The sequence below is a fragment of the Lissotriton vulgaris genome, chromosome 9, assembly GCF_964263255.1.
Source record: "Lissotriton vulgaris chromosome 9, aLisVul1.2, whole genome shotgun sequence".
In the NCBI taxonomy this organism is placed as follows: domain Eukaryota; kingdom Metazoa; phylum Chordata; class Amphibia; order Caudata; family Salamandridae; genus Lissotriton; species Lissotriton vulgaris.
In genome coordinates, this window is record NC_141697.1 from 333,367,538 (window position 1) to 333,382,555 (window position 15,018).

The 15,018-nt window shown below is 45.2% G+C and overlaps 1 protein-coding gene across 4 annotated transcripts in view; it reads left to right on the forward strand.

Annotated features, from left to right (window-relative positions):
• The window catches only part of TTC7B (tetratricopeptide repeat domain 7B), a 1,385,350-nt gene that overhangs the window by 157,170 nt on the left and 1,213,162 nt on the right, over nucleotides 1–15,018 (forward strand). The window lies entirely within an intron of this gene.

A 15,018-nucleotide genomic window follows, 5' to 3' on the forward strand; every position in this document is an offset into this window, starting at 1 on the left:
GGACCACCATGTTCCCAGGTCTGTTTAATTTCTACATGGGGAGAGCTCATGGCCCACCTTCCTGGGGCCAAAATGAATTTTTTAAAGTGGGAGGGAGCGGCATGGCCCTCCTCCCGGGCTGTTCTCGGCCCCTGGGACCGCCACCTCCCCGAAGCAGGCCCCACCTAAAAGAAGGAAGGAGGGGGAGCATTTTGCTCTCGCTTACTCAAAGCGGAACACAATTGCTTCGATAGAGGGAGTTGCATGTTCAGGAGATCCCTCTCTGCCAAAGCAATCCTGGCTCCTGCAGGAGGTGGGCTGCCGGCAGGGACCATGGGTGCCTTGAAGCTTCCCCTGCTGTTAACAAAAGAATGGATAACCTGGGTGGGTTCAGGGCACCCACAAGAAAGGCTGAGTCCAGGACCAAAATCGGCCCCCTCCCTTTAAATAGGCCTAGGGAGATGGGCAGCACGGTCACCCTCCCCTATTCAACATAGGCCTGGTCCCTGTTGAGGGGGTTCTCCGGACAAAAATGTGCCCAGGGAGGGGGGCCACGTGGCCCTCCTCCCCGAATAAATTAAAAAGAAAAGAAAAAAAGACTGCCAAGTCGCCCGAGGCACCACCCCCTTTCTTCACCACTGTGCAACTGTGCTTCCTGGCGCAGTGTTGGTTGGGGGAAGAAGTCCTCGTGGATGCTGAGGTCCTTGGGGCCCAACAAGCCCTCCTGTTACCTCCAGTAATTCCCAAACAGCCTGATTGCTGAGAGGACTTCGCAGGCCGGGTCCCCTTTTCCCACCACTCTACATTGAAGTCCCCTACAATGCTGAGGGTCATTGGGTGCCAACAATTCCTCCTGTTACCTCAAGTAAGTACCAAACTGTGAGATTGCTGAGAGGTCGTCAGATGCTATGCTCTCTTTCTCCACTTGTCTGCAAACATGCCTCCTGGCCCACTGCTGATTGGGGGATGACGTGTCCTTTGCTGCTGAGGTTCTTTGGGGGCCAAGACGCCCTCCTGTTACCTCTAGAAAGTGTGACACAGAAGGATTCATGGGAGCTGGTTGGAGGCCGCTCCCCCTTTCTACACCACCCTACAACGCGACTACAAGTTAAAAAAACATAGAAATTCACAGAACAAAAACAAAGGTTTCAGGGACGCTATATTTAGGAAATATAATTGAAAAAAAACTTAGAAATTCACTGAAATAAAACAAAGTTTACAGGGACGTTATAGTTATGCTGAAATGTGACTTGTACAGAACCAGAGAACATCAGCAGTTAAAGTTAGCTGGGCTAATTATAACTTACTCCCCTGCAATGCACTGCTTATGATCTCACATATTACATCACTCAGGACATTGTCTCATGACTGCTCAAATTACATCACTGATAACATCATGGATGACATCATCCGCACTCACACACCTACTTACTGATCCATAGAGCCTCTCGCACATCAACTTCATACAGATATACAGACACTTACACACCCACTCATACAACCATACAGCCATTCTTATACTCTGTCAGTCACCTATACAAATACTCACTTACCTACTCACTCCCCCATACAGTCACTCACACATCCTCTCATTCATAGATATACTAACACATCTACTTACTCATCTATACAGTCACTGAGACAAGTACATACTCTCCCATACAACCTCTCTGACACTCACTTACTGATTCAGTCACTCACACACCCATTTACTCACCATACATTTACTCATGCACACATCACTCACCTATACACCCACTTACACACCCATTCATGCACCCAGTCACTTATGTACCCTGTCACTCACCTATACATAAATTTATGCACCTGCTCAGTCACCCATTCAGCCACTCATGCATTCTCATTCACCGCCACTGACACACCTGCACCCTAACCCATGTAGCCGTATTGTCTCATTCACCATTACATACCCACTCATTCTTGTATACACCACTCACACACCCACTCACTCACCCATATACAACCTCCCACAGCCACCTACCTTAGTATATATGTTTAACACTTAGTAACTTTTAGGAAAACTTGAAATCATTGGATGATGAAATCAGGGATGTAATTAGTGATATTATCAGTGATGTCACTGACCATGTCATGAGTGATGTAATATGGGAGGTCATAAGCAGTGCATTGCGGGGACGTAGGTTACAGTTGGCTCAGCAAACTATAACTGCTGAATGTCTCTGGTTTTGTAAAAATCAAATGTCATCCTAACTATAATGTCTCTGTAACCCTTGATTTTTTCGAGCTCCTTGTCTGAATAAACAGAAGCTAAAACACCCAAGTCTGGAGTGCCGTGCCTTTGGTTTGAAATTGTCGTATTTGGACCATGATCCGGCCCCAGCACAGAGCACCAGTAGTAGAGCGCACAGAGGCTTGAGGGTCACTTTGGTATATATATATATATATATATATATATATATCAAAGTAATATATGAAAAGCTTGATTATATTTCGTAGTGTTCTTAAATAGCATATGTGAAATGTTTGGAACTATCTTTTCTATTAACAATTCTATGTTGGTAGTTATATAAGTGGTTCAGCTTTATATAAGCAGGAATAGGAGCACCTGCACTCCGGTCATGGAAGCAAATAATAAAACCTTGGCTATCGATGGGAAGGCTTTTTATTACTAGAATATTTTACAGTTACGTTACATGAGTTTGGAATCATTTGATGTTGTACACACATTTAAATATACAATAGGTTAAATTGGAATACAAATATAACAGTGCAACGTGGCCAGACAGTGGACAATGATGGTAAATGTGAGAATATTATGAATTGTATTTGAATCTTTGTTTTGCATAAATGAGACACTGGATGTTTTGTTTTGTTTTGAATAAGGAATACATTCATCTTCACCATGATTTGATCACAACAAAATGAAATAAATAGATGTTAAGAGCTTCATTAGACTTGCGTCCTCCCGGTGTGCAGCAAAGAGGCGACCACTTTGCAAATTCTTCTTCGAATACCGAGAGTTCTTCATGAGCTGAGTGCCAAGAGGACTCTAAGATTCCATCGCAGCATACTGATTTTCTTCGTCCACTGGAAGATTAGTTGTGGTTCTTGATGCCTCTAGCCTTGGATGGACGAATGCTGAAACATTTTGGGCCCAGTGGATTGTGATCCCCTTGGACTGTTATTCATTTTGGGGTGTTTCGCTATCTAAGGGTCTAGATGTGCTCGCTATTAAGTCCAGATCAGTATTGGTGACTTTTTGAAGACCCCCTCGGATTTCACTGCCCACTGTTTCTGCAAGACTTTGCCTGGAATTTGGAAGTCAGGACGATATTTGCTGTAGTTAGTCAGTGCTCAAGGACATCTTTTTCTGGCTTTTTGTGTTTATATTCAGTTTATGAAGATATTCTCCAGTTTTTCTTTTACAAAGGCTGGTAATCATCCCACACATAGAAAAGGTGAGCATATTCATCATGGGGATTCTTGTATTGATCCTCATTCAGTCCCTCCTTCCTTTTTTACGTCGAGCCTGGGTAGTGTATGTGCTGCCGTGAGGACTGCAGTAGTAGAGTATGGCTTTGAAGCCCCGCCCATATTTTTTATTGGCTTTTGCCATTGACCTTCATAAATGCTGGCTTCCAATTCATTATGAGGCTTGCTAGTCCCTCTTTGGTACCGCCTTGTCTCCATTTGTTACCGCTCATAAAGACTGGACCTTTTACTGGTGTTGTTACATGGTCTGCAATATAAGTTGGTGAGCACTATTTTCCTTACTCCTCTTCCCCTATTCCACTGATGACATCGGCGCATGCTTACTACTGTATTTATTTAAATTACAGTGCGGTCCGCTTTAACTATAGCGGCTGCACTTATTCAACTGTTTTATTTACGGCACGGCCGGCCCCAGTTATTTAATTATTTATTTTACAGGTGGATGCTTTCACATTAGCGGCAACGCCTATTTATATTATTAATTAATAGCCCAGGCCCCTTTCACTTCAGCGGCCACGCGGAACTTTTCGAAATGATTTTACTTTTGCTTTGTGTAAAAGCATACCATATGCGCGTTCACTTTTATATTGTCCGTGCCCCTTTGTTTAGACGCTGCTCACTGTAACTTGCATAAGGTGAGCAGGATCTGAAGAAAGGGGCACGGCCAACATTAAAATGGTCTCGCATTTGCCAGAGTTTGAGTTATTGACATTAAAAATAGCAATGCCTTTTATATATGGGTTGGGTTTAAAACACATAAATAAAAGGCATTGTCATTTACAATGCCAGTCGCTAAAACACTCGCAAAAGTGACACCTAGTGCATTGAAAATGCTTGCAATACTCTACCCGCTGCCTTTCTCCTTGTCTGGCCTTTGGTACTAATCCACTGGTGGCCAGTGAGAAGGAACGGTCTGGTCAGAGCCCAGCATTTTACCTTTGAGCATCACACATGCAATATTGCGCTCTTGCTGTTTCAGATGGTGTCCCGCTTGTTCTATCTTTATGTGTGAAAGAACCTTATGTTCAGTCCCATTCTCCTTTCGTCTTCCTTCAGGGTCCTGCTGGTTTCCCATCTACTATGCTGGCCCATCTTCTATCACTTTTCACCTTGCCTGCCAAATACCTGACTCCCCCCAATGTTTCCAAGACAATGCCTGACACTGTCCCTCCTCACTTGCTCTCCTTTTCTGGCCTCTCTCCCCTCCCCAAAAGTACCTGGACGTCTAATCTACCTTAATTTTTATAGACAACCACCCATTTTCACCATTCATCTCCTAGATGGCTCGCCTGGAATATTATGAATCATTAACTACCCATCCATATGTTGAAGGATGTCAAATGCAGCTAATAACAAACGGAATTCGAGTAGACGTGTTGAAGCAGTGGCCTGATATGCAGGGCTGTGTTGTGTGACTATGTACTTATTCTTCCTAGTTGCCATGGCAAGCGCTTTGTATCCTGGAAAACTAGGGCAATTGAGACATATTCTGCTGTTCCTGGCTCCGAAAATTGTACATCTGCTTTTGCCTGCTGATAATATGGTGTTTATAGATATTATGCTACTGATTTCAGCATCCGCTAGACTTTATTGTGGAATACTAGGAAAAAAATGATTTGAAATTAAATGAAATGTCAAAAGTCAAAAGGAATGATTACTTCTATAACGTACAAAAGTAAAAAGTGTAATGGTCTGCTGGTTGCCCAGGCTACAAGTGGTGCTTGTATACTATTACTTTGGAGGAGTACTAATGGTTAAAGGGAAAATATCATAGAGATATTAATATCAATGCAAAAATTGGGCTACAAAGATTTTAACAAGCCAGTGGTAAAACTGAAATATTCCCAGGAAAGAATCTCAGGGAACCAAGTAATCACACACATGTTCTTCAAGATGGTATGCTGCCTAACAGGCACCCTCTCCAAGAAAGAGCAGTTGGAGAGTAGCATATGGGAATAGGGCTCCGGATAATAAAACCAAGGGACCACCGAGGTAACCGGTTAATGTTCAGGTTTATTGACATAATCTACAAAGTTTACATGGCATTTTTATGAATACCCTTGGCCATTGAGAATAAAACACTGAGGTATTTTGTTATTTGAAGAACGGGTTACAAGTAAGGAATGAGAAAAACATTCTAGAAGTATTGGTGAAAGATATTATAGTAAAACTGCAACTGATAAAAGATGCTCTCTGAAGATTTTAGAAAAATACAAATGCAATAATATTGCAGTGCCACGGACTCTGTTACAGTGTTCATCTTCAAAGACTGGAATAATACCCCACACTCACTAAGAAATTGTCACGCAACACTGGGTTCTGTATCACTCGATTAATACATAAAGAATAGATTCTAAAATGATCAGTTCATGTCCTAAATGTGGAAAGCTTCATTTCTACAAATGACTTGGAATTGCTGCATAGATTCCTCATCTGCCAGATGGTTGGGAATGGTTACTCGATATGTGGGGGCCTACCATTCTTGATGGTCCCAAAGACTTCTTTATTAGGTATAGCTGCCTTCGAAATGAAAAACAAAATATGAATGAGGAAATCACTCCTTAAACTATTACTGGCTAAGATGAGAGTAGTCATTAAAAGGGCCTTAGTATGGATGTATATCTGAGAGATGTGGAGACAGTTAGGCTTGTCATGAGACCCAGCACTGCCAAAGTTATCCTTCACTCAGCCTGTGCAGGAGAGGTAGCCAGATGCCTACTCAACAAGTCCCTGGGACTAGATTAATTCCCACCTGAGCTCATGACCTCCTACTTCAATCCTCTCCTCAAAATGATCATCCTTGATCCATCTGATGAAGCAAACTAGAGCCCTGTATCAAATGGGCCATTCTTAGGAAATTATTTTGAGAAAGCAGTGTTTACTCAACTGTCTAACTTTTCTGAACATGTTAGTTTACTCTCTGACCAACAGTCCAGTTTCTGACCAGGCAGAGGCAAAGAGTCAGCATTCCTATCCATCTGGGATAATCTAAAACTCACAGTGGACAAAACGGAGTAGCTGCCTAATTGTTTCTTGATGATTCATAAGCTGCATTTGACACTGTCCACCACCACACTCTACTGCAAAGACTTAACAGTGTTGCAATTCGTGAAAATGCTTTCAAATGCATTACTTCTTATCTTACATACAAAGTGTAACTTACCTATCCCCTATCACATCATCACCTCACATGCAACAGTGTGGCATTCCACAGGGGTCCACCATATCCTCTCCATTTGTCCACACATACCTAATCCCTTTACCAGATCTGATGAGGTCATCCAACCTCACCTGTTACAATTATGCAGATGACACCCACATTATTTTAAGAATGGATTGCCCCAAAGATCTCTACAATTCAAAACTCCATGATTGCCTTTGTGGCATAAACAAATGGATGATGAGTAACCATCTAAAGCTCAATGCCGCAAAGGCAGAGATTATGACATGCCAAAACTACCAGCCTGGGTGGCCTAAGAAACTTGAAGCCCTTTCAGCAACATCAAGGGTAGTTAGAAACCTAGGAGTAACAATGGATTCAGACCTAGCCTTGATACAGCATGCTAACATCACTAAGGGTGCCTTCTACACAGTGAAAACACTACGCTGCATCCTCCCATATCTTGCATACCTCGTAATCGCCAGTCTTCACTATGTCAACAGCCTATACCTAGGTGACCCCACATTCATTATACACAAAATACAACTCATCCACAATGCTGCCACAAAGGGGGCGTTTTCCACATTGTCAGATGATCTATGAGGTGCAAAGGCCGTTGTAGTCGGGTTTAGAACAACTGATGGAGCTGTTTTTTCTTTTTTTAAGTCTTTCAAGTCCCAATGTGAATAGGCAGATGATACACGGATCTTCGAATCAAAGGACATCTTTTCCACAACCTTATCTAAGATATTATCTTTTTAAGTGACTGACTCCAGCTCCTTTGAAGGTATAACCCTATTTAGGCTGCTTAAACCACAATGGTTCTTGGAAGCAACCATTAACTGCGGATTTTCGCTCCCTACAATAGACTGCTCCCTTTCACTATGGCCTATTGAGGACAGAGCTGAAGAAATGTCCTCAGTAAATTTGATTATTTCTAGCCCCTCTTTTGCTTAATCTTCTTAGCTTTCTTTTAGCTTTTTTCCGACCTTTCCTTTTTTGGTGCATTACGACTGGAGTCTGTGGTTTTTCAGCTGCCACTTTCCTTTTTCCATTCGTTTTAGAAAACTTCGGATCCCAAAGATTGCACTGAAAAAGAGTTATATTTGCCTGAAGCTGCCTCAGGAGAGGCTAGGCGAGAAGAGTACTTCTTTGAGAGAAGCCACAGTGAATATATATGTATCTTCAGCTTTTATTTATGTGTAATTGTTGAAAATCTTGATATGGGACACCTTACTTGAAGTGCAATATCATTATTTTGAATAGAATTAACTTGAGTAGTCTGCTTGTCAACTGATAAGTTGGCCCCTTCAGATTTCATTCAGAGCTCATTCAATCTTACTGATAAAATGTCCAAAATGTAATCTGAGCTGTCATTAGTTTTTTCCAACCATTGCATAATGGAGGGCAAAATTCTCTCAAGACATTGAAGAGTTCTGGAGAAGCAATCATAATCACCAGGGGGATCGCTGATGGATTAAATGATAATTCTGATGGTTCAGGTAGATTTAGCACTTACGAAAGATTAATGCTGGGTTTACTGCAGAATAAATCCATTGACTTTATCTGTTTCTGAGATAATAGTACAACTTTTTCTGAGATACTTTTACTTAATGCAGAAGAGGCGGAGAGTGTTCAATTAGCTAGCTCAGGACAGATCAGGGCAACCAGTAAGGGCAAGCAGAAAGGACCAGGCAAAGCAAAGCAACGAAGAATGCAGGTAAGCAAGAATGTAGGGTGGGTGAGAGAACAAACGTGCTGAAGGGTTCTGAATTGGCAGGTGGCAATAGGGGTTGACAGTGACTTGCTCCAAATAAACCAGCACTGCACTGCAGCTGCATTGCCAAGCCTTACCTTAAAAAACACCTCAAACAACACCACAAGGTCTCGGCGCTCAACGTGCTCTAAGCTTCGAGCACTCCAATACCCGCTTTGCCCACTAGCTCTCCGGCGGCATCCGATATCAGCGGACACAGCAAAAAACGGCTGCACTGATGCACCCTCCCCACACCTCACTGCACCAGCCCATACCGAACCACAAGAGTGGCCGACAACCGAGGGCAGAAACAAGGGGCCACCCCTCTCTATAGGCAAACAAGCGGGCAAGCGGATGGAGTAGAAGGTGGCAGAGATAGTAACCGAGATTATCGGAGGCTATTCGCCAGCAGCTGCTTCCACTCCTTCCCCTCCACTTCCACATTATGTCTCGTCATCCATAAGTGAAGTATTGGCAACCAACTGTCGAGAGGAGATCCTTAATCTATTTGCAGGTTGCTTCCCTTGCTGCTATGCCACAAAGTTAGTCATTGTTTCTGTTGCCTTGATCTCTTCCGTTTATTCATCTTCCTCTCTACCTTCCACCATACTGGATCTCTTCCTTGCTGTGTCTGCATACTATTTGTGAAACTACAGTGTATGTGTATTCCTAGGTTTTCTGATCTCTTACGGTTGGTTTGTTGTCTTTTTTTTATACAATATATTTATATTTTTGTGTTTTTTTTTAAATTACATTTTATTGAAAACGGTGCTTTGCTTGCACAATTTACATTCTTAATTTCACTTCTTTACATATATTCGGTACATTGCAAAACATTGGTTCACATATGTCTTCATCACTATTACATGTCCTCTTCTGAGTCACTTTCTTCTTCTGGGGCGTGCAGATCTTTCCTCTATATATGTTCCATTTACCCCACACTCTTCCCCTTTTTTGGGGGGCATTTCCTATTAATAAATGTGGCCTTTTCCGCTACCATGACCATATCCATATCATTACACCATTGCATTAACGTTGGTACATTCTCTACTCCCCACTTTTGCGTCTATGTTCCGTTTGGCTATTGTCATGCCTGTCGTTGCCCTTTGGCGTTCGGTGTGATTAAGATCTGTCGGCCCCCATATATTAAGAAGATAGCATTTAGGCTCTAGCGGGACATGCTTCCCGGCGAACTCTGTGATGGTTCTCACCACTGTCTCCCAATATGGCACGAGTTTCATGCAGCCACATAAGGTGTTAAAAAAGGTACCCAGGTCTCCGCACTGTCGCAAGCAACACGGGTCAGGGGTCCTCCCCATCTTGTGTAGAACAGCCCTGGTGTAATAGGTCCTATGCAATATTTTGAACTGCACCAGTCGTAATCTAGAGGAGATTGCCACCTCCTTAGGCGATGCTATGGCTTCTCGCCAGTCAGGGTCATCCATGTCTCCCACCTCTAACTGCCAGGACTCCCTGGACAAGTGGATCTGCCTGGTTATTGATGATTTTCCAATATGTTAGTGAAGTCGCTCGTTTATGTAGATAGTCAGTGAGCAGTTGGTCCTCTAAAGGTGATCACTCCGGGAGTGTCTCAGCAGGAGGAAAGACTGCCTCTATTGCATGTTTAATTTGCATATACCTGAACTGTTCTCTCGGGGCCATTGTGTACTGCTCTTGCAAATAGGCTAAACTGACTACCTCTCCATTACGACAGAGGTCCCCCAGCCGGGAGAAGCAATCAGATCCCATTTTTGAAACCCTTTACTGTTACCTAATGTTCCTAATCGGCTTGTGTCCCACAAGGGTGTGTGTTGTGTAAGTCTGCCTGCCCATCCCAGGTCTCTATTAACTGTGTGCCATATGCGGATAGTGTGCATCGCTGGACCCATAAGGTCACAGGCCCTTCGATTGTTATAAAATGCTCTGTTAACCCCTCCTTTCCCTAGGGTCATTCTGTCCTGGTGGTAGGTAGGGTCCGTGTCCGCCACTTGCAGCCATTGATTGATTACCGTGAGTTGTGAGGCCCAGTAGTATGCTTTTATATCCGGCAGGGCTATCCCGCCGTCATACCAACTTCGCATCAGCTTATGTGCGGCCACTCTAGCCGGTTTGCTATCCCACAAAAGAGCCGCGACCTCTGAGTTCACTGCTTTAAAGTATGCGTCAGGGACTGGATATGGCGTATTGTGTAGGGCATACAGAAATCTGGGCAGGGCCATCATTTTAAAGAGGGCCACCCTACCTAGTAGGGTGAGTGGTAGTGCCTTCCAATGTTTAATGTCACGTTTCAGTTTTTGCAAAGGGGGTTGTACGTTGAGAGCAAGAAATGTGTCTCGATCCGATGTGACATGTATGCCAAGTTATTTAAAGCAATTTGTGACTATCTTGACCTTACAGTCCCTTGGAAGCCGCGGGGGTGTTCCATGTAAGCTGTATAGTGCAGACTTATCCCAGTTAATGGCATATCCAGATACTGAACCAAACACTATGTAGATATTGAGAAGCGAATGGAGGGATCGTGTGGGTGAGGTGATATATAGAAATACATCGTTGGCGTAAAGGGGGATGTGATCCTCCCATTCCTCCCTCCATTTTAAACCTTGAATCATGGGGTCCCACCTTATTCATGTCGCCAATGGTTCTAGGACCAATGCGAATAGCAAGGGCGACAATGGGCAGCCCTGTCTCGTCCCTCTACCCAGGGTGATTTCCTTCTATATGAGGCCATTAGCAACTACGTGTGCTATAGCGTTGGTGTAAAGTACATGTATCCGAAAACAAAATTTCGGTCCGAACCCCAAATGTTGAAGGACTGTGAATAAGAAGGCCCATTCCACCGAATCGAAGGCCATCTTCACGTCCAGAGAGAGGACCGCGTCATCTTCCAGTATTTTTTTTTTGTTTGAATATTTTTATCCGTTTTCAGTTTTACATCAAAATACAATGCAAGACATTTGAACATGGCAGGAAGTTATCATCCCAATTCCCGGTAGGAAGCATGTGTGTCCATATCATCATATATTACTTGCAACTGCTATCATAACCAGTGATGCAGGAGTAGGGACATACATATCTGGATCAAATAACATTGTCTCGCTCCACATATAACAGAAAAAGTGTTTCCCATCTCCACAGAGAGAAGGGCTATCAGCTAATATTACGGCAGTGTTTGGTAAGCGAATAAACGATGTCTTTTCACAAAGCCACAGTCTGCCTCGTGGTGCAGCTGTGTGTCCATCACTTCGACAAAGTTGTGTATTGCCCCCTGGATTAGTTTCAATCATGACTGACTCCAGAAAGTGTATCAGGTAGAGCCCTCTTTCGCATGTGTGTTGTGATGTCACTTATCGCAAATCGTGTCGAAAGACCCGTTATGTGGGGTGGTCCCTCAATTGTGGGCAGGAGTACTGCAGGTCAGGTAGTATTGTTGTGTCCCTCTAGATATTTTGGGCCATTATGTTTGTTAAAAAGAAAACATGACTGCACTCTACTAACTCGAGCAACTGGGGAGGGGAAAAAGCTAATGCATGCGTCAGGAGTGCAAAAAATAAAAGGAGGGGGGGGGGGGGGATCTGCATTTAACAGGAGAAAAGGAAGGGGGTGCATAAAAAAAAAAACAAGGAGATAAGAGCTTTAGTCTGGGGGTGTTCTATTAGGTGCGTGGGTGGGCAAAGTACTCCCATTTGTCAGCAGGTGTGTTGTATTGTTGCTTATGGGCGCGCGGGGGTCTCCAGGTGGGGTTAGTGTACAGATCTTTGGCGTGTGTAACATGGGATCTGGTCACAAGTGTAGGAGGGAGCCCATATCTTATTCAGGTGTGTCGTGTGGTCGGTACCCCGTGCCCTTTCTACAGTTTGTCATTGACCGCTGGTATCCGAGCATGTCACGCATGTTCGTCTTAGCTATTGCCTATTATTCCTTTTATTATTCTTTCCCCTGTGTCTGCATTCCAGTGGTGTCCGGTCTTAGAGTGTTTATGTAATCCCCTGCTCGAGGCATGCCTGGTGAAAGGCTTTCAAAATATCACCCCATAGTTGTGCTATCGGGATGGCCCTGAGTCTCACCGTTGTCTCCCTGTGTAAGGTGGTGCCTTCCGCTACCGCCCAGTTGTTAAAAGAGGTGCGCCAATGTTGTACGTGCGGTGGTGGGGCTGCGCCTTTCCAGTGTTTGGTGATGAGCCGCTTGGCAGTGACCAATCCCAGATCCCAGAACCTGGCCTGCACTTTGTTATGTTTCGTTCTTTTAAATAGGCCCAACAAGCATGTTTCCCATTTATGCGGTAGGTCTGTGTTAGTCCCTTTCGCCAACAGTGATGTGACGGCTCGCCAGTATGCCGATAGCCTGGGGCAGTCCCAAAGCATATGTAGGAGGTTTGCATGTGTTAGGGAGCATATGGGGCACATGGACGTGTCAGTCGCGAAATATTTATTAATTTTATCCGGTGACAAGTTCGCCCTATGTATTATATAAAATTGAATGATTTTAAAGCGCGAGTTGCGTGGAATATTGGTGGGTCCTGCCAGTATCCTTTCCCACTCCTTGTCCGTCCAGTCCCTACCTCTGTCAATTGCCCATTTGTCTCTCAGTGGCTGAAGGGTGCAGGGCGTGTGGGACAATAACGCTTGCGCTAACCAATGGACCACGTGCGAGCCGTTTCCCAAGACGTGTAGCTACTGTATTAACAGGTGTGTTTGCGGTTCTTCTTTCATATCTCCCCAAGCCTTGGTGTACATGCGCATCAATGAGGTGTGCAATAGAAACTGCCCCGCTGGTAGCTCAGTGGCCTCGGCCAGTCCCTCAAACGGGAGCAGGGTGCCGTCTGCATATAGCTCACCCATCGTTTCAATCCCGGCCTGTGCCCATCTTTCCAGCAGGGGTGTTGTCAGCACTCCTCCGTCTCTGGGAGTACCCAGTAGTGGGAGTGCGGGGGCATAGGGCGTCACCGTTCGCGTGAGTCGCAGGCTGTGTGTATAGCACTTGTGGGCCACTGCCAAATGCAATTGCATTGGTCGAGGGATTTTGGCCAGGGGGTGAAACAGCGTAAGTACCTGTGTGTGTGTTAGTGTCGTGGTATCTGAGGTGGTATCAGCCAGGCATTTCCCGCTCAGCCATCCAACCACCCATTGCAGCTGTGCTGCCAGGTAGTACAATTCCTGGTTAGGAACCGCTAAACCTCCCGCAGCTACTGGCGCATACAGTTTCGTTAGCGCCACTCGGGGCCTACCAGTGTTCCAGATAAGAGCTCTGATCATGGTTTCCAGTTCTCGGAAGATGCGGGTTGGAACATATACTGGTATGTTAGAGTAGTAGTAAAGTAGCCGCGGTAGAACGACCATTTTTGTCAGGGTTACTCGGCTGGGAACATTCAGAGGGAGCGTTTTCCAAAACGTTATTTGCGCCCGTAAGGAGGAGATGGCCCTGACCAGGTTACCCTCCAACACATCCGCTGGGGAGCGGTAAATATAGATCCCTAGGTACCTGAATGTTGTAGCGTGCCAGGCCAGCCGCATCCCGCCCAGTTGCACCTCGCACTCCGGCAGATCCGGGCTGAAGGAATACACCCCGGACTTGCCCCAATTGACTTTGAGACCTGAATGGGCTGCAAAAGTGCAAAGGGTGTCTGTTAGTAATTGTGGCACTTGTGTGAGATCTCTGATATGCAAAAGCAGATCATCCGCATACAGGGAGACTGCGTGGATGCTGTCCACCAGGGGAATGCCCCAGTTTGCACTTTGCCCTCGTAGGAGTTCAGCTAGAGGCTCCATTGCTAATGAAAAGAGCAGCGGTGACAGAGGGCACCCCTGTCTTGTCCCTCTCCGAACTCTGATGGCCTCAGACAAGAGGCCACCGGTGCGGACCCGCACTGTGGGTGTTTGATATAGTAAGGTGACCATATCTATGAATGCATCCCCCAGCTCGTATTTCTGTAGCACCGCTCTGAGGTAGGGCCACTCTATCGAGTCAAAGGCTTTCTCTAGATCTAGTACTAGGCATCCCGATCGCGGCCATTGCTGCACTGCGTACTTTTGTATTCTGAATAGACGGCGGATGTTATGGGAAGTGCTCCTTGTGGGCACAAAACCATTTTGGTCGGCATGTACTAGAGTTGGTGTGAAGGCGGCTAGTCTCTGCGCCAGGGTAGATGCCAATATTTTATAGTCAGTGTTTAGGAGAGCCAAAGGCCGGTATAAGCCCAGTTGCTTTCCATCCCTGGCTGGCTTAAGAAGAGAGATGAGGGTGGCTTCATTGAGGGTGGGTGGGAGGGAAGAGTCCTCTATAGCCGCCTCATACATTCGGGTCAGTTCCGGAATCAGGAGATCCGGATAAGCCTTATAGAATTCCGCCGGTAGTCCATCTGGACCTGGGGACTTGCCATTGGAGAGCGCAGCTATTATCTCCTGGAGTTCCTCAGGTGTTATCTGTGCTCCCAGGTCTTCACGCTGGGTGTCCCCTAATGACAATAAAGGTATGTGTGCGAGATATTCTGTAGTGTCTGGATGGGGAGTCCGCAGCTGGGACCGGTACAGCGCTATGTAGTGAGTGGCGAAGGCTTCGTGAATCTCTGTCTGTGTGTAGAGCATGTCTCCTCGGCCGTCGCATATCTCCGTCACCGGTTTCGTCCGGTCGTCTTGGCTTATTAACCATGACA